General features: G+C 38.9%; 1 long non-coding RNA gene across 1 annotated transcript; it reads left to right on the top strand.

The window, feature by feature from the left end:
• Positions 1 to 552: 552 nt before the first annotated feature.
• Positions 553 to 18,891, top strand: LOC114151787 (uncharacterized). Its single transcript, XR_003597008.1, has 4 exons — positions 553 to 742; positions 1,156 to 1,265; positions 18,188 to 18,348; positions 18,439 to 18,891. It is a non-coding gene; the product is annotated as an uncharacterized LOC114151787 (long non-coding RNA).
• The last annotated feature ends 8,128 nt before the right edge of the window (positions 18,892 to 27,019 follow it).

A 27,019-nucleotide genomic window follows, 5' to 3' on the forward strand; every position in this document is an offset into this window, starting at 1 on the left:
GAGTCAATAGTTTGTAGATTTGCTTTTAGCTAAAATGAATAGCCGAGTTGTTTCTGGCATCTAGAGACTGGCATTTTCATTCTCCGCTTAATAAACCGAAGGTCAGGCAGATTTGATGCACATCGTCTATGAAAGTCATTTTTCCAAGTCTTGAAAATGATCGATTGGATTTAAGTTTGGGTATTACTGGGCCATCCTGACACGCAGCGATGCTTGGAGACAAGCCATCCGATCTTTGCTCAGACTGCAGTTTTTTGGGGGGTTGTTGGCCTGAACACATTTTATTTCACTATATATTTGAAATAAACCCCGTCATTTCTAATAACATAAAAATGATCAATATTATGCAATATAACCAAGTTAAGCAATAGATATTTTGTTCCTACGGTGACAGTTTTAAAGTCGGTGACCAGAGTTTCCTCTTCAATGTCAAAGCCCAAACTAAACTCACAGATTACTGCTGTTCCAGCTGGAGGTGTGCTTGGGTCACTATTATTGTCCCGTCTCAATTTTTGTATATATATGTATATATTTTCAAAAATGCAGTTTTTTGTCCTTATTTTGGTGTTTATTTAGTTTCTCTTTTCAAAAAACTTGTTTTCTTCCCCTCTTTTAGTTTGCCTCTGGCTGGCTTTGTGAATTCCCAGCATCGCCTTAAGCATTGTGCCTTCCACTACATACAGCGCCCAGTTTTCCAGTTTCCATCCCGATCTCCACTGTTCACATGCTTACACCTCGTCAAGTACGACATCTTTTTTAGATTTTATGGTGTTTTATGGCAGATGTGCGTTCGGAGATTATTTGTTTCGATGAAATTATTGTTTTCAACACTTGCTATCTTTAGCTTCTTAGGTTCTTTCTTTAGAAATCACCAGTAAGGTTTTCTGGGGACATTTCTGAGAGTAAGCTGTAAAATCTCAGCTTGTCAGTATAAACAATGAAATTTAAATATAAGACGTTAGGTTTGTTTTCCCCCCCAAGTTAAACTTTAACTGCTTCCTTGATGTAGATTGTTCGTGTTTCAACCTTTTCTCATCCTGCTCTATTTTTATCGTGTTTTGCTCATTTGCAACACTAATTATTGCATCTGTTGGAGCTCGGCGAGCACTGATGGTTTGTTTGGTCCCTGACTTTGTTGTTCTCCTCCTTCCACAGACAAGCATTTAAAAGACACGGTCTGTAATGGCAGCTTGACGTCAAGCCACCACCCATTTAATCAGCCCCATTAGATCTCGAATCACCGCCCTGACACGACTGCCAACAGGGTAAGTATGTGCGGTCCTGATGAATGTTTTTTTGTTGTTGTTTTTTTTGGTTAAATTGTTACAAAATCCCTGCAACCCCTGCTAGGGACATTTATGGATGTGACAGAAAACCATAAATGTTGGTGTTAATTGTGGTTCTTTATTTCCGCTGAATTAAGTTTCATTTAGTTGATTTCAATTAGCTAGTTAATACACATACAGATCAGTGATAGGTTTTTAACACACCTGTCCTCCATAAAAGTATCATTGTTTTTCCACTCTTAACATTTTTAGCCCTTATTTTTTGTAGAACTAGAACATTCCATGCTTTTTACAGACTTTTAATTGCCTTCATTTCTCATTTGTTGGTGGTAACCAGTGGAAACGGCATCGCTGAGCCCGTTTGACTTGGACTGCATCCTCAGAACAAACCTGTTGTTTTGTGCAAACACTGCAGCGATTACCAACGCTTTGCAGATTCTTGTTTGTAAGACATTGATTTTAGAAACACTCAAAAACATTCAACAGTTAGGAAATGTAGCTAAATTGGAAACCAGGAACTGGAAAACTAAACTGCTGCATACAAAAATAGCTTCTACCCTTTGCTGTCTTTCTAGTTAGGTGCACTAACTAGAAAAATGTGGGTTTAATTGTCCTAAATAGGGTTGAGTCGAAGATATATCAACAAATTCTCTTATTTCACTAACCTAGAAAAAAGTCCTTAAAGTTGGAAACGAGGCCAAACAAGTTTTTGGATAATTAAGATTATCCAAAATTCACAAACAAAAAAATGTTCCAGATACTCATAGAACAGCACCAAAAATTTGCATGAATAAAACATGAAACAACTCATACAAAGATATAAAGTAATATCTCAGTCCAGTGTAAATATGTATTTTTATAGACCCTGCTTCGCAGTGAAGGATATGGAAATGAAACTCAACATATGATTCAAAGTTGTAGAAATATCTCAAAGGATGATGAGTGGAAACTTTTGCTTAATCAGTAAAGTATGAAGCAAAGATTGGGAATAAATTAGATTCTTTTTGTTATTTCTACTTTTAACAAACTTGCAAAACACTCAAACATTGTTCAACGTTGTCATAACTGGGTGTTGAAGTGTAGAATTTTGAGGAAGCACATTAATACAATTTGCTTAACATAATATGATTCGGAAAAAGTGAAGCGCTGTGAATACTTTCCTCTTGCTCTGTGTCAAAACCTAATCAGGCAAAGACTGAAGCAACCCCTACTAGGGACTTTTTTGGATGTGACAGAAGAGCTGAAAACTATCTAGCTTTTATTCCCTGTTTACTAGGTGGTGCTCCAATTTTGTAATTTTGATTTAAATTACCAATTTTTGTTAATAAATGCTTCTGGCATTTATTACGTTAATCGTAGCTTTAAAAAACAGCCAGCAGAGGTGGAAAAAAACCCAACTAAATCTGAGTTGATCTCAGCAAAGGACTCAAAGGAAAGCTTTAAAGTGAGCAGCCAGATATTCTTAGCTGAACCCAGTTAGTAGAATCTGCAGTTCAGATGGACTAAACCTCCCTACACCAACATCTATAGCTTCTGTCACTCATCCAGCTGGCGTTTGGAAAGCTTGACAGCGGCCGTCATCGCATATGTCAGGTTGTGTGACTCATCGGCTTCACACATGGGATTCCATCACACACTGCAGATGTAGGGTTCAGAAGTTCAGTGGAAAGTAGAGAGAAGAAGGCAGGATAACGCGACGGTTCACCGTGACGTTTTTAGAGCCGCTGCTTTCTTCTTTTGTAAGGACAAGTGAAGTTCAAACACAACTTAAACTTTCAGAACCAGACCTTTATAAACTTGGTGAGTTTTCCTTTGTCCGTCAAAGACGAAAACATGCATCAGAGTTGTAGTCGGTGCCTAATAATGTTAGTCAAAAACCCTTAAATAATTGAAAATGTACCAACCCGCCTCCTGGTGCTCGAATTCTGCCCCCACTAAGAACCCAGTCTTACATTCTCTTCCTCAAATTCCAGGTTTCACTTACAGAACCTCATTTTCATCTCACTGGTCCTATGTAGAACGTCGGCCTCTGCGCATTTTCAACAAACCTTACAAACTTAAAATCTGCTCCAATTCAATGTATCTCCTCCTTTGTAGACGTCACCGGATGTTTACAAGTTCTGTTCACTATTAATGAAATTAAAAGCAATAACATGGCTGATAAAAGCTAAATACTTTATGTCGCACCTTATATTTTCCATTTGAATACGATTTTAATTCGTGTTGATTTTGAGACGCCTCGCATGACGAAGATTACTTGGACTGTTTGTTCATGCATTTTACTACCAGCATCTAATACCTACACGGTTATCATAATATGATATAATAAGTCTTACACCGGGAAGAAATACTTGATTCCCTGGACTGGGGATGATGTTATTTGTATAATGAACACCTTAGTGTTCCCAATGGCTATTTCATTTTCATTGTGCATCACATTTAATAACTAATCATTCATCAACAGTATCCGGCTGCTGTACGGTGACGGGCAAATCACGACAAAATGATAATCCTGAGCAATTATCCATCTCAACAGGGAATTATGCATCCCTGCCTCTTCGCTCGTGACCCTAACATGAAGTTAATCGCTGAGCCAGGCGTGTCATTTATCTGAAGCAGTGCAACAGGCCTGTCATTCTCTGTATTAACATATTCATGAATTGATATAATTTGGAAATTTAGAGACTGAAATTCTGACCGATGCTCAACTCAGTCAGACTGGATGGAGAACATCTGTGAATGTTGCTGCACAATAAATCAGTAACGATATATACTGCGGTAGATACGTGATCAATATCCATATTTAATACATCTGGTAGAATATTCAAGAATTTCACTGAACTCCAATCCGGAACCGCACAGCATTCTGGGAGATGTAGGCAGAGGAAAACCCCCTCAGTCTCTCACGGAGAGCTAGTTGGCTGCGTGACACGCTCATTGGTTACCTAGCAACAGCCTGTTGAGCAGTTTGAAGTTTCGTCACCGCACTGCAAAACTGCTTACAAAATAAAAATCATATATTTCAAACAAAAACTAATCAATAGTTATTGGTAGACATGAAATACTTATATAGTTATACATTGTTCAGTGGTATCGTTCAGCTGTATCGGTGAACAGCATTTCTTTAAATCACGGATACCCAGTTAGAATTCGGTCTGGACTTTGACTGGGCCATCTTAACACAGGCTTTGCTCCACACCTTTCTACAGCTCAGTCTGGCTTATGGTGCGTTCACACTAAACGCGTTTTGAGCGTCCGGTGCATCTGGTTTATATTCACAATCTATGTGGAGGCGCATCGAAGGCCCGTCATGGTGCGTTTCACGCGTCTGGTGCGGCACAATTTGAACCGTTTGACGCGTCTAGAGTGCCCAACGACGCGGCAACGACAAACAACAGCTAGAACTATTTTGACGCGCCTCCACATAGACTTTGAATGCAAACCAGACATGCGAAATGTCAAGTGTCTTCATTTTCTTTTAAATCAAATGAAAGACATCATTTGCTTTATGTTGGTCTGTCACATAAAAGCACAATAGAAAACTTGGGTCTTAATGTGAGAAAATGTGGCAAAGGTCCAACGGGTATCAATCACAGACACCAAGAACAGAAAAAAACCAAAACATTTATTGAGTCTTTCTTGGCACCTGCAATTATCTGGCCGTCACATTATATTGAGTTCTAACTAAGCTAAGCTTTAGTAGGTAAAGCTTTGTTTAGTGTAAAATTCTAAATATTCTGTAATATTTTGGCCAGTAGCTTCTTTACTTTAAGGACTTTACAAGTAGTCATCGTCCAGTCTGCCACAACTGATCTGAGTCACATTTTGTGAAATGTCTCTGAGATGTTCTGTCCACAAACAAATGGGGTTTTTCTTTTAGCAACCAAAGCAACAGTAACAATAGTAACAGGAAAACTAAAGGTAGAATCAACTATACGGAAGGAAGTAAATCATGTAATATGCACTAAATATTGACTGCCAATGTTGTCACTATGGGTATTCTATGGAAAGCAGTAGAAATACATTATTGTTCATCTTTGATTTATGTATATGTGCAGCAGGGAATAATGTCATACTAGAAGGATTAAAATGTGGCGCAAATAATCAATTCTTCAAAGTTAAATCAATCAAATTTAATCAAAGGCTCGTATAACTTTCTGTTATACGCTAAAAATGAAGCGTAGACGTCACGTGTGTAAAGCCTGGCGCAATGAGCAGGTAATCGTTTAATCACATGATAAATGAAAGTGAAATTGGCAATTTTGATGACAGAGACTTCATAATCCATTTTATTTGTGGTTTTGGTTGGGTGTCGTTTTAATTTCCTGTTTTTATTTATTGTTTTTGGTTGTTATTATTTTGGATAGGTCCAGTGTTAAGGATTTGTTATAAAATTTAACTTTAGAAATCTTAGAGAGAATGAACTTACAGTATATTGCTATGCCATTATCAATACACTACTTGAAATTGGTCTCAAAAAGAACAATATTATTGTTTATCGCAATAACTATCGCAAAATTAGTGATTGTGACAGACCTATGTGTGTGTTAGGGGTGTTAATCGCTTATTCTTTCATCGACAAGCTTTTGCTTTTTGTACAGAATGTAGCCGCAGCTCCGTTTGTAGCTTCTAAACAAAATTGAAAGTCATGTTTTTTGGGGAAAGTTCTGCTTCTCATTTACTTCAAATACAGCAGGAAAGTTGGAATCTAATTCAAACGGACTCCCGGCGAACGAAGGCAGATCATTAAGACGTTTTATTTAGAGTAAGACACCGCCCACCCTCTGCTCTCCTGCCTCATTCCCAGCTAATCTCAGAGCAATATAACATTTTCATTTACGGCGCGGTCTTGCCGAGCCACCGGGCAGAGCAATTTCAGACATTCACACTCCAATTAAAATGTGTCCTTTCTATGGCCGCCGTGATTTAACGCCGCTCCCCGGCTTGACTCGCCAAAGTGACACAGATGCATGCGTGATGGATGGACCCCGACTTCTTTCCCGCTGTTATTATCATATTCATGATTAGTTATTTTCCAAGCTGACCCACTACCTCTACCGACTCCACATGTATGGGCATGTGGGAGTGAAGACAAATGGAGAGGAAACCGGGGATGCAAGTTCACTTAATGAGGAAAGTACAGGACTTATAGACAGAGTTTAGACGAATAGTTTTGGATTGATTTAGCATTTAATGCAACATTTCCTCCCCGCACTGTGAAGATGTAAGAGACGTATTCAGTGTATCGTACTGCTGCCTTTGACAGCTCAGTCTGCAGCTGATTAGACATTTATCAGTGGGGTCTTTGGGTCACTGCAAGTGGAAAAGGGCCAAATGTATTTCCCAGTAATTGGTTCAGCTCATATCTGTTGACAAACCTGTGGATGGACAAAGAAGTGTGATAAGGGAGAAAAGGTTGTAGACACTGTTATGTCGGATGGCTGCATTTTGCTATTGTGTTTTGGGGAAAATAGATGGATTAGAAGATTAGAATAAAAAAAAAACCCCACCAAAATCTTTTCACAGTTTTTCTGCGTGGTCACCTTCAACCAATTGTGTTTTCTACCTTTTGCAGCGAAGCAGCGTTAATGTCGCTGAGGATGGACTAGCATGTCTACTGGGCTGGCCACAAAAGAGTAGAAATGGTCTGCCTTCACTTTCCTTTCACTTTAATTTGAGGAATCGTAACCAAGCTGAGGTTGTAGTAATACCTCTTACATTTAAGGGACCAGAATTTGTTTCCTCCATCGGTTCAGATCTTTTGTACAGCGGAATACGCTCAAGTGACCCCTGGTGCAGACCAAACAACTGGACCTCTTGAGGTTGTCTCGGTCCGCTTTGAAACGAACTCTGGTACGGTTCGCTTCGGGTGTAAATGCAGACCGACCTCGATCCAAACCAACCGCAAGAAATGTACATGTTTTAGCACTTCATGGGCCACCTTTGCTGGTCATTATGTTAAAAATGAGTCCATTAGTGTAGCTAGCGCTGCTACTGCATGTGCTGAAATCGTACCTGATCCGCCGGTTTTGGTTTTTGCGATGCTGCCGCCGGCATGTTGTGGGTCAAGGGAGACGGAACATCCCGTCGCATTCAGCTTGCAGCGTCCGTTTCCCGACGCCTTTCCAAAATTAGAAATATCGCATTGCAAAGCCTGTGTTGACTGAGCTGCTTTTGACATTTAAAATGCTATTGCAGTTGTAATCACACTACAGAAACAGCAACAGTGGGATCCGACAAAGACAAAGAACTACCCGGGGAAATAAATTATGGGAAAAGTGATTACTGGAATGATGAACAGGTGTGTCTGATTAATTGAATAACGAACAGCTGTGAGAGAGCATGGGCTGATTCACTGAGAGAAAAATGTCGAATAACGAGAAAGCACAAGGGAAATGCAGGAAAGACTATACACCAAGCACAAAAGAATTAGGAAGGTGAAACAATGACAGAAGCAAAACGTGATCAAGAATACAAAATGAATCCAAACGACCCCAAACTCTAAACCAGCACGTCAAATGAAAGCCGATCAAAACTTTCCAGTAAAACAGGTTGAGTGATCAACTGACTAGACCTACCTTCAATGTATTTAAAAAAAATAAACTGATACAAACACTAATGCTCTCCTCTTCCCCTAACCCTAAACCCTGATCATCCTAAGTAGCAGGTAAGTTCATCCTGTTTTGGTGTCGTGGGTTAGTACCAATCTCATCATACCACACATCCAAGAATATATTTTATGTTCAGCTCATCCATATCTGAGACAGTGCAGTCTAAAGGTGTGGGTGAAAATGTGTCAAAATAAAAATTTAAAATCTTTTCCTGAGGCCAAATGGACACGGTGTTTGGAGACTAATGATTTTGAGTCCTTGCAGCCGAATATGTACAGCCATTTCCCTCCAGTTTTTTTGTAAATCTCCTGTTCCAGAGTGCCTCTGCTGAGTGGGCGATAGAGCAGCTAATTGGCACTCAGCGTGTGTGTGTGTGTGTGTGTGGGTGCGTGGGGGTGTGTGTGTGGTGTATAAAATCCTGGAATCAGTTCTGAAAGCAGGAAATAACAGTATTAACAAAGAGATCCGTGTCTATAATGAGATCACATCAAATGATTAAGGATTCCAAACTCAGTCACTTAGACTTTGACACATCACGTAAAAAAAAAAACCCAGCTTTATTTAGTTTGACTAGTATAACTTTGCTTCACAGTTCTAGCTGAAGTTAGAAATTCTGACTAAAGCTGGTATTTTTAACTTTTGGTTCAGCTTTAAAGCTCAGTGGTAAGACTGCTACAAGTAACCATGTGACAGGTGCCAAAATGTAGTATGTTTGACCAAAAGTGTGGAAATGAATTAAAAACCTCCACCTACATTTTTTCCCCCTCATGGATAATCAAAGCTGTTATATATTACGGTGTATTGGGGCCATTGGAGGAGTAAATTTCCATAAAAAAACTCATAAATTATGAGCTTAATCTCAGAAATTAAAAAAAAAAAACTTTGAAATTTGCCCAGCTTGTTAAAAATGACTTTCTGAAATGTTCTGAGTCTCAAAAGTTGATCTTGGAAATTCCCACATTTTTTTGAGAACATTTCTGAGATTGATCTAAACTTTTTTGAGTTTTTTAGATTCTCAAAAAAAAAAAAAAAGTAGACTTTTGGAGCTCAGAAGTTTCCAAGTTGTTTTTCTGGAAGACTTTTGGGATTCATTTCAAAATGTTACAGTTTTTTGTTTTTTTTTACTAAAATTTACTTTTTTTTTCTATCTACGATGGCAGATGACACGTGTAACACGGCGGCAGAATATACAATCAGTTCAACACTCATTGAACGCCCTTCCTATTCTTACAAAAATACGCGTGTCTGAATTATTTATGTTGTTTTTATTCAACCTGGTAAATTGATCAGGGTGTGGAAGAAATTTTAATCTGTAATTCATAGCTTCCTTGTTTCATTGGGACACAATAATACAAGAAGGCCTCTCAGTAAAATAAAAATATAACCAATAATATCATAAATTGTAGCACCAGTTCAGAAAATGAAAAATTAAAATTTGACCTTTTATTGCATAATAGATCACTGCGTGTGAGTAATTTATGACTTTCATTTATTTAATTGAAAAACTTTTTTTGTTTTTTATCTGTACTTTTCCACAGTATTTTTATTTAATTTAAAGAGTCGACTTGCTTTGGATTGAATGTAATACACAGCAGCGCAAATAATTATGAAAAGAACAGAATGGTTTGTAAAGTTTTGATAAGCTCAAATTTTAAACCTACGATGCGTTTTTGGATCCATCCCCAATTGCTTTGATGCCCCTGAAGATATTTATTGTATCAGTCAGTTTAATTTTGTATTGAAGTACACAACCTTAAGCCTGTACATGAGAAAATACTTTCTTTTTTGTGAATTGCTGAGCTGGACGTACAGCTGGTAGACTGTTAATGGAATTATAAATAACTTACCGTTAGCAAACACTTTGGGTTTCACAGGTCTGGTTAAAACCTCTGCAGATCTTTAAATCCCAGAATAGTCCCACTTGGCGATGGAGGACAATTTAACCAGCAATTATACAGAGCTTATGAATATTACATGTCTTGCTTGATCAAAGCAGAGCTTAGCGCGACCTTCTCTCCGCCAAGCAAATTTGGTCAGCTAATACCGCAGCAAGTCAGGGGAATGAGTCAGTAATAGCTGATGTAGTCCAAGTATTAACTGTGGCTGACATGGCAGAGTAAGGATAGCTGAATAATAATTTTTGTGTTTCTATTACATATATACTGTACCTTCTTTTTTTAAATAAAATCTTATTGTCATTTCTCTTAAATGGCGTTTGTTCAGCAGGTTGTCAGAGTATTTCTGTCATGAAACTCCAGGCACCGATGTGAAATTATCGCATATTGTATTTCAAATGTCTTTCTGCCTGCGTAACCATGGTTACACAAGGCAGCTCTAACTTTGAATAGGTGATTGGGTGTCCAGAACAAGCGTCTAAAATGGTTCTGAGCTGAGAGTAATAAAGGAGCGGGACTTTATCGAGCATTGGCGCTTATCGTTAATGGGTTTGATTTAATAGTCCAAAATGATGTGTGAATAAGTCCAGGACAGAGAAATGAAAAAAAAGATTTTTTTTTAGAATGACATCTTCTCGTCTTCCTGATCATATATTTATAGTTAAAACTATGTATAAAGTATAAAAAGACAAACAACTTTGCATTTTCTCGCTAAAGCTGCATTATTTATCTTTTACATTAAAAAAGTTTTTTACATATTTGTTAAAATGATCGTTGTCATGACAGTGTAACACACTGTAACATAAGTTACATACTGCAGCTTTTAAATGTGGCTAAACTGTTTTGAACCAGTTAGGATGACATTATTCAGCTTCAAATTCTGTTATCAAGACAACAAATAAGACAAAACAGGGCTGCAACTAGGTCAAAAAAAAAAGGGCTACACTGACCCCCATTGAAAACCTCCTGGTTATTCCACCAAATATTTATTTCTGAACTCTTCCTGAGTTAAAACATTAGTATTGTTGTTTCTATATGAATATGAACCTGTTTTCTTTGCATTCTTTGAGGTCTGAAAGCATTGCATCCTTTTGGTTATTTTTGACCATTTCTCATTTTCTGCAAATAAATACTAAATCTTTGCTTGGAATTTCAGAGACGTGTTGTCAGTAGTTCATAGCATAAAAGAACAATGTTCTTTTTAGTTAAACATATACCTATAAAAAGTGAAGTCAGAGAAACTGATCATTCTAAGTGGTCTCTTCATTTTTTCCCCCAGAGCTGTATATATATATCCCAGTCATTATTTCTCATATCGCCGCACACTTCAGTGAATTTATTCCCTTATTTAAGCAGAAAAAATAAATAAATCTGGCGCCGGCTGCGACGCACAGCGAGAGCCGTTATTGTTTTTCCTGCGTCTGAAGGCTTTTTACTTCAAACGAGATAATGTGTATAATCTTCCGAAGCACAGCAAATAAATCACTTTGGTTATGCTTGCAGTGTGCAGCATAATTTCAACCTGTATTTTGCCAGTTTTTGCATTGAGGATTTAACTGGAGAAAAAAAAAAAGTGCTTTACTTTAGATTTGCAGCACTGCAGAAAACACTCTTCCCCCACCCAATCTACGTACTTATAGTCAGTATCTGACGGCGCTGACTTCTTCTTCTCCGTGTTGTCTTTGCAGTCAGCTCTCTGTTCTCTGGGATGGCTCCCTGCTGTAATGCCAGAGTGCTATATGAGATACTGTACGCATGCATAAGCTACGATGTGCTTCACCCACACAAATACAAACGTGAATAGAATTTCTACCAGGTCAGTGAGTGGACAGCAGAAGTTGTGAACAGTGACGTTGCACTGTTTTAGAACTGTAGCCTCCCTGTAGCTTTAGCAATGGCAGCTGGAGGAAGTCCGTGTCAGCCATGCCTCCAAATACTGAAACATCTTTCTTGATGGTGCTATAAAATGCCTGGAAAATACATAATATTGCCAAGGGGTGGTCATTTATGGTAATGTTCATCATTTATTGTGAAAAATTTCTTATCGCAATAAGAATTTTGGATTAAATATCAAATTATTGTAAATTTTATTTTTTACTATTTTCTTCCCTATTTGTTCTATTAAAGCATGAATAAATATCAGTAAATTTGAAAACATGATTAAATGCAATTTCTGTGTGCAGTTTGCTTCTTTAAAGTAAGTGGTGTCCTAAAGTAGTCTAGTGAGAATGTTTTTTTTTTTGAGAACTATATTTTTGCCATGCAGTTACAAATATATTTTTAAAAAAAATCTTTTTTTTAATATAATTTTTAGTGTTGTAATTGTAACACAAAATATTACAATAAAATTCCAAGTACATATTGTGTACTCCTAATACTGCTTCATTAACAATCAAGACAACATTTTGCTGTCCAAAAGACGAAGGGAAAATATCGCCAACTACAAAATATTAGTAAAATATTTTAGTATCTCCTTTAACTATGAATCAAGTTATTGGGGAAACAAAATGCTTTTTCATCACTTAGCAGTGAAAACCCTGCAAGAGCTGACTGCCCCCAACAACACAGCAGTCTTATTCATCAGTTAGCAAAGAGCCTTAAGACAGATTCAAACTTCCATCTCTAGTGAGTTGAGTGCAGCTGAAGTCACTGGAGTTTGACTGTGTAGACGAAACCCAAATCATTAGCGTTGCACACACACGTTACCATCTGTTGCAGCTCCACAGGCAGATTTCACCAGAGCCGATTCTAACTTCAACCACTGGCACGCAAAAATCATTTGCATCGGCCTTTTTCTTAACGCCCTCCAAACCTTTGAACATGAGAGGCTGCATTTTGAACGCTGCCTGCCACAATGAACGCACGTGTCTTTTGCAAGCAAGCGGTGCATTCATGTGGTGCTGCTGCTGACTGAAGCATCCAGGCAGGATGAGTCATGTCTGGCAAAAAAAAAAAAAAACACAACCTTTCTGTTGTGTAGAACAAATAAAGTTCATCAGCAAAGTTTGCCTTTGGCCAGTGCAGTGCAGTGCTTCTCAATTCCAGGCCTCAGTCCCCCCTGCTCTGCATGTTTTAGATGCATGAGGGGCAGGGGGAGCTGAGGACCGGAACTGAGAAGCACTGGGCTAGTGGGAGAAACATTACCTACACAGCATCTGGAAGATTTAAGCAATGGATGGATAAATTAATTGAGGAAAACAGTTGTTTGTTCCTTCAATGTTTACCCTGTTTTAATTTAAAAAAAAAAAAGTTTTTAGAGAGCATGCTAATCGAAAAACAATTTACAGATTTCCAAGCTGTTAGTTTCCCAAACAGTAAACTAGTGTGTTAGTTTCCCACCAAAAACAGTAAGCTAGTGTGTTAGCTACACACTAAATAGTGTGTTATTTATTATTTTTTCCCCTTTTAATCCCAGTAAACTTCACCATTATAATTTGACCAACAGGGGTCGGGGGGAAGGTGAAGGTTTATTGCAAAATCATAAACACTGAAATTGGAATATTCCTTCTGACTGTTGTCATTTTCTTAGTGGCTGTAAGACATACTTCTATTTCCAAGAAATGCTGGATACAAACACAATGATCAGATGAACAGAACACACACCAGAATTACATAGCTACTGTCTTAGATTTCCTACACCTGTCTGCTGAGAAAGGCACCCTGCAATGGAAAGAACTTGTTTTCCCTGTGCCAGTGAATGATAAGATGGTATCTTTCCAAAGCATTGACACAAAAGGCGCTAACAGCAGGTGATTAAATCCTCGCTCAGTCACGTAGGACAGTCAGACTTTGTTTACATTCAAAGCGTTTTTATGGTAAATAACCGCAGCAGGTGACATTAATGGACCATTCAGCCAGTTAGCTTTTGTTGACATGTCAGCACCTCGTATGTCTGTCATCCGCTGTTTCACCAATTATATTGAATATCACCGGCTGAGGGAAACCCTTCAAAGTTCTACAGCTCTAGTTGTGACTGTGGAAACGTGTGTTAGCTACACGCCAGCTAACATGCTAGCTAACACACCAGTTAGTGTGTTAGCTTATTTTCTGTCTCTGTTGAGAATTTTTGTTTACTCTTTAGCTGCTACTTTGCAGCGCAAAGGTATTCATACCCCTCATCTTTTATTTTATTTCATTGTATGGCATCACAACCACAAAACTTAAGTAAAAACATAAATGTGAAATGAAAGGAAGATAAAATATGCCGAAATACATGTATAGTGCATCCGATTGCCTTCAGAAGTGGTGTAGTTGGAAAACAGTGTCCATGAGTTTCACTTTCAGATATGACTGACAAAAAATATTGCACTTTCATGCAATATTCTAATTTTTTGAGCTGCACTGGTTCTCCAAAATGGTCTGATTAACAAGTTGGTTTGAATGTAGAAAATAGACAAAATAGACCTCTTTACCACCAAACATCAAGAACTGCCAGCCTGTGGCCTTCGCTCATCAGCTCTTGTTCTTGAATGTTCTGGCTCAGTGTATTGATGTCCTGGTGATTTAAAGCAGCAGAGTTTTTCCTCTTCCCAAACAGCAGATTTAGTAGACGGGGCTGAAGGCTGACAGACAGCCTGATGATTAGTGTAATAAGTGTCATATCCACAGGCAGGCTGATCAAAGGAAGCTCAGTGTAGCTTTTATACCGCTCAGACCGCCACAATTTATTTCCAATGAGGTACAAATATGTTATTAGTCAAAGCAGAACTTTGTTGGAGCCGAGCTGTGAGCCCATTTGATTAAGACTTCATAGTCTTATGGACAACGTTGAGTGAAATTGTTCTACAGTGCCTTTCAAGGGTTTTCATACCACCAAACATTTTTCAAATTGTATTCTCAAACTTCATTGAGTCTTTTTGGCATTTGTGTAACAGAGTTCACAAATACCAAGTACAAATACCAAAGTACCAAATACCAAAGTATAGCACAGGTCCAAACTGAAGCCAGCTTTTAAAGCCACATGAGCTTTAAAAGCAATTCAGAATGATGCTGCACCAGAGAGATGTGTAAATGCATCTGGGTCTAGCTGTCAGCTATGACAGGGAAAAGCACCAAGGTGCCCACTGAGTCCACACATGCATTAAGCATCGGTGAATGGAAAGGTTGGCATGAAAGGAGCTTAATGCTCACACGCCTGACTGAATAGCTCACATCGACCCCAGCACTTTGGTTTTTATCTCAGTCAAACATCATGTCACTGATCAGCCCCTAAACCCCAAATCCATCATTCTGCTCACCTGTCTACACTGCTTTCATCAGCTACTCTATCAGCGGAGTCACTTTGATCGATATCCTGCTCGGGCCGTCGGCATGGATTTTCCACTGAAGTCACTGAAATTCAAGGGTCTTTGTGTTGACAAGAGATGCATTTCACCCAGTGATGGTTTCAAAAGGACTGGTGTTTAGCCAGTGTAGAGAAAAGTTTTTACTTCCTTACAATTTCTTTGTTTCTTAACCGCATAACCTGAGTAAAATATAAAAGAGAGTTTCCAAATGACCCTGTTCCTAAGCAAAAAAGTAATAGCCCCCTAAACCTTGTAACTAGCTGTGCTACCATTGGCAGATACAACCTTCGACTGACCAAGAAAGACCTGTAGCAAGAACTGGTGATAACAACCGCTGAGATTTTATGCTAAACTCTGACTGACTCCATGTCTGAACTCCAAGTTGTCCACCGCTACCAACTCTTATGGTCCATAAAGGTCAGCTCCTGTTTGCTCACAGCTGTGTAAATAAGCAAAATGGTGTTGTGGACTCTGTTCTTTGAAGAGATGAATAGTTTTCTAGAGAGTTTTAGCCCTGCCATGTCATAGCAGACATTTCTGTGGTCTGTTTGTGCCTCTCTGTAGCTTTTACCCCCATAGTGCCAAGCTTTTTTTGTACACAATTCACTTAGCATCAGGTTAGCAACAGAAGCCAGCGAATGGCAAAGACAAAGATCATCCAGAAAAATGTTGATAAATGTGCGCCTACCCATAATAGGCGAAAATAAAAGCTAGCCAGCTAGCAGGGGTATATTAGCAATAAAGACCTCTGTGCGCAACTCAAACTTTTGCCTGACAGCAAAGTCCCGCAAGAAAACAAACAAAACCAAAAATAAATAGTCCTGCCACAACAAAGTTTAAGGCCTGTGATTAAAGTATTTAAGACCAACTTTTTATTTTAATTTTAAGGCCTTCATTTTAGATACATTAATTTAAGACTTTTTAAGGAGGGAGGGATTCAGATAAGTATAAAGAATTTACGACGGAGAATTTCATCTTGCCTGCGAGGAATTCGACGCTTGGACCTTCAGACAGGACACTCAGCCCAAACATATCTCAAAGTCCACCAAGAAACTGGCTTCAGAAGAAGCCCTGGAAGACATCAGACCGGCCATCACAGTCGCCTTGCTTGAACTCGACAGAAATTAACTGATTGGGTTTGAAACGGCCAGGATTCAGAACATAAACCCAGTAATTTTCATGAAGTAAAGGCCTCTGCTGATGAGGAGTAAGCTAGGTAAGATTCCTCAGGAACCCTGCCAGATGCTGGTGTCTGGGTATTAAATATGCTTGTAACAGATCATAACAACAAAGTGTGTATATTTGTAGCTCCTAAGATATTTCTTGAGACGATCTGTAAAGATTTCTGAGAACAAAAGATCAGAGAACAAAAACTCAAAACTTCTGGCCAAACCTGCTACACAAGCCGTCCTTGAAATATCAACTAAAACACAATTTGTCTTCAGTATATCCTAGAAAGTTAAAGAACATTAATATTCCTCCTGACGTTTTTACCTTTTATGCTATAAAATAATATTTTATCCCGACGGGAGAAAACAATTTTCTGACAGGTTGGTTTTTGACCTGAAGCTAAGTCCAGTTTTGATTGATGACCTGCGTTGTTGTTTTTTTTCCCCACTGTATATTTTAAACCGTCGCCATGATGGATACTGCTCAGCCTCGTTTTAGAGGGCGTTGGGTCAGAGCGTCCTCAGGGGAACAGCGCTGCTGCCCGCCGCCGGTGTTTATGTCCAGCTATTTTAAGTGAAGTTATTGAATGCAGGTAAAGAGGAGGACGGAGGCGTAAAGGTGAACCAGATTTATGGAGGTTCGACTTCTTCGGGCTTTTAAGCCGCTGATCGTTTTCATGGGTCAGATGTTCAGCGGCTTCTCCATATACACACACACACACAGCTCATTTAAATTTCTCCCTGTTTGTCACATAAAGGCACAAATTTCTACATGCTTTATTTGAATTTTATGAGATAAGGGTCACTTAAAATCAAAAAACGATTCACGGTTTTGAAAGATTTTACATTTGTATTCTCTTTTGATAAGCCAGAATATAAAAACAGAAGTTTTTAAAGCTTAATATAATATCCTCCTCATATCATGCAGCTCTGTTCAGTCCGTCATCTGAAAATAAAAATGTGCGGATCAACTGCAGACCAAGCAGGTCACCGTCTCCACTGTGACGTCAGATGGTAGTTATTTATTTATTTATTTATTTTCTATGAAAATATTTTTCAGCAAAAGCACAAGAAGTAAAAATGCTGCTTCTGAAGACGTTGCAAGACATCTAATTAAAAAAAATACTGTCTTGTTATTACAGAAACAAGACAGTAAAAAAACGCGTCGCTTTTTAAGAGTAAGGAAAATGAAGAAATATTTTACTGGGAAGAAATAGCATATTTCTTATCAAATCAAAGCCTGTTTCACAAAGCACTGTTTAGTGAAACATCAGATAAAGTAAAAGTAATTTATTATGATGAGCCACAGATATTAAGGCAACCGTATGTTTAAGGTTCCTATTTTGAAACAACAGAGGAAGTAAATCTTTAGTTGCCCTGCTAACAATGTTGGCTAACAGAAACTTTCTGTTAGGGTGCCCGACAACGCTTTTAAATCTCACATGTGCCAATATTTTAGCAACTCAGTAGGAAAAAAACCCAATAACAAAGTGACAGACAAGATAGAAGTGATTTTTAGCGCAGTGTGAATGCAGCAACTGGCTAACTGTTAGCCACAGATGAAGCTAAATTTAGCATCTGCATCAGCGCTAAGCTAGCACAGCTAAATGTGAGATGCAAAAATATGAGTTAAAAAACAAGAACAGAGAAGTGAGGTGTATTAGAGCACAATATTTAATTGAGTCTATTTTTGACAGCAGAAAAGTCAGGATTTTTAGATTTCCCAGACAAATTGTAAATTGCCACGTCTTGTGAATTGTATGTTTTGTTACACTTTATCTTATTTTATTTTATCTAAAGGATAAAAAGAGTGAGGATATTTGTCTTTGGGGTTAAAATACATGTCGCTTTTTTGTCACATTGTTGAGCGGAAATCCAGTGAGATGAAAAACATATTCATAATGTTATTCATCTTAATTCATCTTTGCGTGTTTTATGCAGGTCAGGACCTGTAGCTCAGCGTTTGCTGCTTTTCAGCAGGTGAATTTTATTCTGCTCACTACCCTCAGTGGAGTCTCTGACATTTGCTGTTTGCCATTCGTATTCCCTCGCACGCTGTGAAACATCTGGTTAGGTTTCAAATTCATCGTGGTCATTAAAAGGTGATGTTACAGATGTGAAGCGAATCCATCAGTAATGGTTTTGCATTTAGAAAAGTCATCACAGTTTACTTGTTGTCTTTTTCCTCTCAGGAGAACTGCATCTCGTGACAGCGTTTCTAATTTTACTGGAACCTGCTGAGCTCCGGCCATTCAGGACTTGTTGGGTCATTGGGTGTTAGAGGAAAACATAAAAGATATTTTACTGGCCTGGCCAGAGGCTAGTTGGCACCTGTGTCGACTGAAGATCTGATCAAATGGAATCAAGAGTCAGATTCTTGGGCATGGATTCCTAAACAGGTGTGTTCTGTCACCAGTTTTCTCCACTATACAAATGTATTTTGAAAAATTGATGGTTCCACTTGTGAGACCATCTGGGAAATGGTTTTGAAAGGACAAAATCCCATTACTGGACATTTACTGGTCAAATTTGACCCAAGGCTTTCAGTCACACTGAGCAGTGAGTAAAATAAAATAAACCCAACAGAAGTTATACCCGCTAACCAATAGCAGTTTCTGATATGGGTAAAATCACAAACAATGTCAACTTCCTGTCTAGGGCAGCATGAACTTCAACATTCATGTTAAAAATTACAACAAATAAAGTCCTTATTGGGCCTCATGGAATACATTTCTTTAAAAAATAAAATAACTTGCAAGATGCTGGGCTGTTAGCAAACAAGCTAACAAAAGCCTGTTTGCTAGTTGCTAGCCCCTTGCTATGTGAGTCCCTTAATCCCGTCACATTAGTTGGTCCTACATTTTTGAAACTGTGAAAAATCAGCCACTCTGCCTTCAATTCTTTTTATTTGTTCATTTAAAGCAGGAACAATGTGTAAAAAAAAAACTTTAATAAAAGGTGCTTCGCACCATATTTAGCTTAAGCTAATTTCCATTTGTAGTCCCTGAGCAAGTGAGATATTAAAACAGTTATCATAAAACATACATTGGAAGTCCCAAAATATCCTATATAAAAAATTGCTTCGTTGCTTAAGCTACTTAAGCTCTAGATTTAAATTTTGCAATTATGAATCTATTGACTGATGTGAAATAGATTTTTAATTTTTTTTCCCCCCCCAACACCAGCAGTTTACGTCAGCACTCCATACCCCTCCTGGCGGTGACGCTACGAAATAAAACTAAACCAACATCTGAAAAATCCCAAACCATTCCCACCCTGGGCTGCACTTGATGTTATTTCAGATTCAAAGAAACGGAGCACACATTCACTGAATTTCATGACACTTTTACACTAAATATGACTTTGCATTTATGACAAAACTGCAGCACTAACAACACTACTATGCATCGTTCTGCTCAAACTTCTGAACGAGTGGCAGGGATTAGCAGATTGAGACGGAGGAGGGAGGTCTCCATGCCCCACTTTCTGCTGCATAACCTTAAACGGCTTGCAGCTGGCTCCTCTGGTGGCGTTTCTTTGTTCTTCAGGCATCAGCCAAAGACTCACAGCGATGTTAAATGAAAAAAAGGCCTCAGCTTAATCAGTGCCGCCTTTCGGCTCTGAGGCGGTCACGGGTTTTTGGTCGACCTGGCTGCTCGTTGTTTGGGTTTCTATGGAGCGCTGTCACGATCCAGAGGCAGACCTGACTGGTGCGTTCCCAGTCTGTTGTTCTTTCCGTTTTGTGTGGAAACTGAATCACGGTCATCTTAAAATCAAGAGCGTATACGGCAAAGTCCGTGAGATATACATCTCTCTGGGATCAGGTTGGCCTGAGACTGGCGAAATCTAAAAGTATAAAAGTCGATTAAGCTTAATCAGTGCAGTCGTGGATGTGAACCGCAGAGAAAGTTGCAGTACTTGAACTCCACGCTTGCTGATGAAAAGGAATAAAATAAAAAATTTAATGGAAGGCAGATGACACAATGGGGACTTCTGAGTCATAAAACTGTCTGCCAAATTAATGAATCTATAAAAGAACACATTACCCTCATTGCTCAGTTGGTAGTTCACAGTTTTCAGTAGCTGGCATTCAGTATTTTTTTCTTCTAAACAAGCGCACAGATGAAATATGAAAAAATAAAATCATGTGGGGGGGAAAAACCTGCTTCAGGCGGAAATGAACCTTTTAAACCCAAAGTTTCAAATCTCCGCTTGAATATTTTTGCTTATTTCAATTGTACGCATGTCCTGTGAGTAAATATATTTGCCCATCTATCCATAACAACCGGAACTTTTAATGTCTAGTATGTTATTTTCGCAATTTACTTAATTTATTAAAAGCGTGCCTCCCAGATTAATTTCAAATTACCGTAATAACCCGTTGTTGGCCGGAAAGCGCAAAGTCTCCCCTTCCAGAAATGGTTGGAAATTTTCAGACAGCGTCGCGGAATTACGGTCCTCCAAATGGGCTGCGTCATCGCCGATGCGTTCGGCCTAGAAGGCTAAAATGACAAGTTAAAACACCCCCCCCTCGCTTATTTAACGTTCGTCCAGCTACACTTTCCTGAAGTGTAGGAAAGTCAAATGTTGAGAGAGAAACAAGAGATGAACACACGGAGGACGTGACTCATCTGAGGGAAGCGGCGTGGCGACTCATGGCTCGCGGGGCAGGGAGCAGCTGTTGGGCTCCGCGTAATTAAAGCTCCGCTTAAATACCTGCAGCCTGCACAAGATTTACATCGCTTGTAAATTATACATCAGTGCCGTAGAGCCCCTCCGATCCATCACAAATTAGATTTGTGATGAAATGTTTTGTTTTGGGATGGACTTCATCCTGCTACCATTACGAAGGCTTTCTACGTGTCTTCCGGTCTGTTTGGCGTCACTTTGAGAGTAAATACCGGTGGAGGTGATGGATGCCGCTGAGAACCAGAGAATAATTAAGGTGCATTGTTCAGATTGTTTGGAAGTTGGAAGAGGAAGCGGTGCATAGAAAACCCTCCGAGACGCTCCACGTCCAGACACCTGACAGAAGATACTGAATATTTTCGATGTCTTCCTTTGACATTTCTTCCTGTTTTGGCAGCTCTCTGTACAAAAAAAGGAGGAAAAGTTTCTTTCCAAGAAGCAAATAAGAAGCAACAGAAAGTGAGACAGATAGTCATACAAAAATTGTTATACACTCCACAGATGATAGCTGTGAAACTTTAGACTCTTCAGTATCACAAAGGTGTGAAGTATATGAAAGTCATCACCCAAAAACTATAGCAACCGATGGAGATGCACATCTAGGTGACATGGAACAGCAACGGTAGAAGTTTCTTTCTACCTTGTAATAAAAATCGTTTGTTGCGAATCCCCAAATAAGGCGAGAGTTGCACTGTAAAATCAAGAAATCATCTAAACAAAAGCGATGCTAAACTACTGTAGTACCAACTGACCGTCCCTTGGCAGCGGTTTTGACATCCGTTCGGACGTCACGCTCAAGGCGCACGACCTTGACATTTAGGGCTAGTTTAATGGTGCTAAGTTAAAGGTAGTTTTGCTTTGTTTGTTTCATGTTGCCTTAGCTAATTTTGTATTTGTTTGTTTCTTTGTGATGTTGTGCCTCCCTCGTGTGGCAGATCTAGGTTACTGCACCCCTATTAAATTCCATTCATAGTTATTTGTACTTTGTTTGAAGGTCAGTTTTGTTTGTGTTCAAACTCAGTTGAGTTGGGTCCAAATCTGTTATTTGACATATTTTTTTATTATTATTGAAACTTGATGCTTTAACTATTTTTTGGAATTATTGTTTCTAATTTTTGAACACCTTTTGTCCTTTTTTAAGTCTGGTCCCCGGAGTACAAAAGCATATTAAAAGGCAAAAATGACCGGATGAATAAAATCATATGGAAAGTTATTTTCATCCGTTATAAGACTTTTAATGAAGAAGTAGCCCTCTTTCTATTTGGCATAAAATGTGTGTTTTTGCAATCTAACTAAATCTGAGTAAACTCCTTTCAGACTCAAAGTTCTTTGGTTACGCGTTCATGGGCCACTTGGGTTGAAGCCATTTAATTAGCAGGAGTTTCGAGGACAAAAAATAAGACAAAATAAAAAATAGCACTGTGATGTAACATTGTTAGTTTGTTTTGATCCTCGGCTTCATTTTGTCTTGTTCCAACATTCTCTGCTCCCCAGAGTCAGACTCAGCCTCTTTTCTGGTTTTTTTTTCTTTTTCCCCTGTCTGTCGCCTGTTTTCGATTTGTCCTTCCCTGATGGTTTCCCCCCCCCCACACTAATTCCATTAAATTCCAACTTCATCCTCTGTCCTATCAATTTCTCCTTCTGCTATCCACTCTGGCTCACTCCACAACACATATCTGACCTCTGCAGACCTTTTCTTTTGCCACTGTCACACCATTTAGACCTTTAAAACCCAACGGTCTCAGATTAACTTGTGCTTTTGCCCTTTAGCTTTCGGTTGAGACTTTAACTTTTGGTAAATTATTGTGTGGTTATTCCTTTGTAGGTTTTACTGCCAAGCAGTAATTGTATTTGGATACAGCACTTTATTCTAATGTGACAATGATTTTTTTAAACTTTCAAAAAGATAGCCCATTATGTAGAAAATATACTTCAGGTTCTTTATGTAAATTTTGGATAGTATAAAAAACCCAATAACATTGTCCTGTTTGTAATTTAATTTCCTTTATGTTTGCTTTCTGATCATTTCTGGGGGTTTTGTAATGTCATGCCAAATTTGGTTCACTTCCTGTTGTTAATTGTTGTCATTAGGGTCTCACCAGATATGAATTTTGGTGCTTTTCTCCTTTGTCATTCATTAATTAATTCATTAATAGGGCAAAAAAAATGTGAGTTTTTTTTCCAAAATTAAACAAATAAATTTTTGTAATTCCAAATTTCATAATTGTATAGTCAGTCAATGGAAACTCAGCTGGTGTCACAGAAAGCCGTGGGTCAAATATGACCAGTAATGCATTGCTCATTTCAATCCGTATTCCCATAAAACACAAGATCCAAAAATAACATTAATACAAATTCATATATAGAAATAAGAAAAACAATAGAAATTAAAACAATATGTGGTCGGGAAAGGCCTGTATCAAAGTGCTAGTGTCTTTTACAATATGTTCCAGACAAATAGCGACTGAAACATAAAGTTCCTTAAAAGGTTTCCTTTTAGGAAAGCAGTTGATGGTTGTCTATGAGGAAACTGGTGAGAAAATCACCCAGCCTCCTCAATCCCTAGAGAAAACCATAGCTACGGTTACTTTATAGAACATTTTCCACAGGTATTCTACATGTTGCAGCCAAAAGGAAACGCTCCGTCTGTCTTTGTTTGCTTCAATGCACTTCCTCTCCTTGGTGTTGTCGGGCCGGTCTGTTGTGATTACGATGTGGGCGTTTAGGGAGCAGCAGCAGCCTCAGTCACCGTCTCCTTTCAGATTCCACCTGCTTCCCTGCGTGCTATCTTTACCTGACGTTGCTGTTCATGAGATGTGACAGCCTGCCTAGTAACTGTACAGTTGTGTGGTACCACTGTCAAGGAAATTCAGGCTCATTTTTCAAACAGTAGCGGCAAGCAAAGTTAAACTTTTTCTGCCCTACTGAAAAAAAAAGAAGCCATTATTATGATATTATTTTTAAGCTAGTGGCTTGGAAGAACATTGGCATCCTTACAGTTTTGCAACCTGTTGTGATATTAAAATAATTTTGATTTCAATGAGACATTTTAATATACTGACGAAATAGAAAATTTAATTAGCTTTACAAAAAAGGTTGTCAAACCCTTTTTGTCATGAATCGACTTGTAATTAGCCAAATTTTGAGAAAGCTACGTCCAGGCCTGAATACGTTTACAAAGAACTAAAGTTTTATAAAGTGCAATGAAGACCTTTTCCTGTAGCACTACTTACCAGCTGTGCTACTCATCCAACACAGCGGCTTCAGAGCAGCTTTCTAACTAAACACTCCTGTTGGGGGGAATAAAAGCTCTCCATAGCTATAAACTTTGTCAGAAACAACAAAAAAGAGAGGTTCTTCAAAAATAAGAAATTGTAATTAAACTACTTCCTTTTAAAAACATCATTAAAAGATCTTGATTCATTACTACAGCCAAAGCTGGACCATTAAAGTCGCCTTGAGGCGCTTTGAAGTGAGGAGAAGCAGCACAGTGTCTGGTGAAGGACCACCATGGTTGGGCTTTATCCCAGCTTAAGAGCTGGCCGCCCACCAGGATATCTATTGACTGTCTGAAGAGATTATAGACAGTCTTGCAGCACTAGGGCTTAGGCTAACCCTTACGAAATTCTATAGTAACACTTTGAGAATTATGACTGACTTAGAGGGTTTTTTTCCTCCAACTTGTATTGAATTTCTTACTGGTTTAATGTTTAATCAGAAGGAGTGATGTATTTCACAAAGTTCAAAGACTTTCACCTTTAGCTCCGTTTTTGCTGTCGGCCATTCTTTTCATCTATAGTTTTCCTTTTAAATATAATTTCATATAGAAGTGTAGGCAATATCTTGCTACTTTGTAAAGAGCAAGTGGGGAAAGATTAAGGGGTTGTGCACCATCCCTGCAGTTTTCACATAATTCATGCACAGCGTCCAATCATGCTACGGTAGAGACTCAGATGAAGAGATGCGGAGGGGAATCCATCACATTAATAGAGTTGGTTTTCATCTGCTGAGCGTGGGGAGATGTTACATGAGCACCGTGTAGCATTTCCTGATAGGCAGGGATGTACGCAAGAGGGTTTATTACCAACTGAGATGTTGTGAGAGGAATACCAACTTGGTGAAGTTTGGTATTTCTTGAAAAACAAATAACTATTGAGGAGAGTTCCACAGTAATGAGTCTAGTTTTATTCCCTAAGAGATTACTTCCTATCACACCAGCCCTGTTTAGTCCGCTTTAATCAAACTCTAGTTAATTTGCCTAGAAAGTCGGGTTCTTACCCCCGAAAGTCAGACCTTTTTTAGTTTGCTTGTTGAGTCTTATTTCTTGTCTTCTTCTTTAGGAGAAGTCAAGCTTAGGAGATAGGGTGAGGAGCGTCATCAGCCAATGGGGAGGTCAGAGTCGTTCCAAGCATCCGAAGGACTCAACTGAAGGGATTTTGACATTAGATCAGGATACCGTCTATTAGGAGGTTGTAGACTGGGAGATACATTTCTGGATAACAGGCTTCCTAGGGCCTTTGCTTTAAAAAGTCTGGTTTGTTTGGGAAGGTGTAAAAGCGCAATCGAACTCTGATGGGGACTAAAAAATTTTATTGTGGTCTGCCTAAAAGTCCCGGTCTCAGTTCAGTTGAAAGGAACTCTGGTGAGGTTCGAATGCAAAGCAAACTATTGCACAGGAGATTCTGGGTAGCCACAACAGAAACAAACATGCGAGTCTAGCACTGGCGGGGAAAATAACTACTGATCTTTTAGCACAAAGATCACTACAACTGCTAAAATTGCAGTTTTTATTTAGGTTTTGCGAAGAAGGAACTTCCGCTCATGTCTTCTTTAAAGGTTTTTGTGTTGTTTTCTTTCACTAGTTCTTGTTGAACAATCTCAGGTGAGAGGGGTGAACAGGTTTTTCTTTCCTTTTTGTGGGCTCTAGTGTCCCTTATATGAATGAAGGCTGACAGGAAAGGGGGGAAGACATGCGGCAAATGTCGCCGGGTCCGGGAATCGAACCCGCGACGAGGACTCAAGGCCTCCAAACATGGGTCGCGTTATCCCCTACGCCACCACAGCACGCCAGTGAACAGGTTTTTCAATCAGTTTTGATTATTTGACACAGTGCAGTGTGAAAATGAACTGCAGCAGTTGAAAATGTAAGAAATGTGGTAATTTTGGTCCTCAATCAAACCGAGTCTCATCTACTCATCTCTGTGTGATTTCTGAAAGGAGAGTGGAAGTCAACCCTCTGAGCCACCATGTGGTGTCGTGATGTGTTTTGGGAAAGCTGTTTTTTATTTTTTCCTCCAACATGTATCTGCTCGCCCTCATCCAACTGCTCCACCAAGAAAGACTCTCTGGTTGTGAACAACTGCACTGTTGAGTGTTTGAGAGCCACCAAAGGCACATGTGCATTTGAGACTTAGTGAAGTGCAGAACACTCACTCCACTTGACCTGCCTCCTTTTGTCTGGGCACTTGAAGCATTTGGCTGCTTATTCTGGCTTTGAAATAGAACACATCGTGTCCAGCCTTGTACTGTAGTGCGTTTACATTAAACTCTCTGCACTTTTTGTGGCTTTTACTTTTCAGAAGCTACATCTTTACCAGAGAGGTTTCGATCTTATACGACCGTATTGGCTTTTTTGGTCCTTGTTTGATGGATATGACAAGAAGAAACATATGAATATGTGGTTAAGTAATAACTGCTGAAGCTTTGAAAAATTGTTGTATGTTATTAGATTTTCAATTCCTAACTTTGCTGTCCACCAATTTAAGTCAGCTCTTTATTTGGAGTAAAGGTCAGTGGAAATATTGTAGACGTTATTACAACAGAGATTTCTAATAACCTGTGTATTATGAGGGCATAGAGGTGATAGGAATTGAGTCATGTATTTCTGACTTGTTTTTGTAGACTCATGAAGATTGATGGAGTTTTTGTTTGTCTGTAACAGACCAAGTTACATGTTAACATAGAACCTTCTTTGATATCACCTGCATAATTCTTGATCCATTGAACTTGTGAGTTTGTGGAAAGTTTCTGCTTGAATTTCTTTGCAGGATGTCAGAAAACCTTCCCAGAGCTGCTGGTTGATAT

This window comes from Xiphophorus couchianus, chromosome 10 (genome assembly GCF_001444195.1).
Source record: "Xiphophorus couchianus chromosome 10, X_couchianus-1.0, whole genome shotgun sequence".
NCBI classification, from domain to species: domain Eukaryota; kingdom Metazoa; phylum Chordata; class Actinopteri; order Cyprinodontiformes; family Poeciliidae; genus Xiphophorus; species Xiphophorus couchianus.